The sequence below is a fragment of the Macaca mulatta genome, chromosome 6, assembly GCF_049350105.2.
Source record: "Macaca mulatta isolate MMU2019108-1 chromosome 6, T2T-MMU8v2.0, whole genome shotgun sequence".
In the NCBI taxonomy this organism is placed as follows: Eukaryota; Metazoa; Chordata; class Mammalia; order Primates; family Cercopithecidae; genus Macaca; species Macaca mulatta.
Genome location: NC_133411.1, coordinates 21,954,001 through 21,954,822, shown reverse-complemented (window position 1 = coordinate 21,954,822; position 822 = coordinate 21,954,001).

Genomic DNA, 822 nt, shown 5'->3' with positions numbered 1-822 from the left:
CATCTAACACAGACAGGTGAGAGGAAAACTCCCGGACTGGCCCATTCACCAGTGCTTCCTGTTAGCTGTTTTCTTCTCCAGTTATGCTCCAATGTCATGATGAATTGACCCTCAACTTTTGGGCTGAAACCGACATGTTTTTATATTTGTTCTGTGCTTTCAATTTATGTCTTTCCTGCAACAGTGAGAAGGTAAAAAAATATTCTGCCAAAACAGTGCTGTAAAGAGGAAAAAAAGAAGCTAAAAAGTACTGCCTTGGTCTACCCTATGCCCATAGTATCTCACACTTTCTGCACTAGGCTGCTAGTGTTGCAAACTCTGGGTACCAACCAAGTCATGTTCTCTAAAAATATCTTAAGGCTCTTATTGGTATTATAATTAGAAGAAAGCAGGAAGATGTGGGAGTTTGGAACTTCCTAGAGACTTGTTGAATGGCTTTGACCCAAATGCTGGCAGTTATATGGACAATGAGATCCAGGCTGAGGTGCTCTCAGATGGAGATGAGGAACTTGTTTGGAACTGGTATAAAGGTGATTCTTGCTATGTTTTAGCAAAGAGACTGTAAGCATTGTGCCCTTGCCCTAGAGAGCTGCAGAACTTTGAACTTTAGAGAGGTGATTTAGGGTATCAGATGGAAAAAATTTCTAAGCAGTAAAGCACACAAGATGTGACCTGGGTACTCTTAAAAGCATTCCGTTTTATGAATTCACAAACAGGTGGCTTGAAATTAGAATTCATGTTTAAAAGGGAAGCAGAGCATAACAGTTTAGAAAATTTGCAGGCTGACAATGTGATAGAAAAGAAAAAAAATTTCTGAGGAGA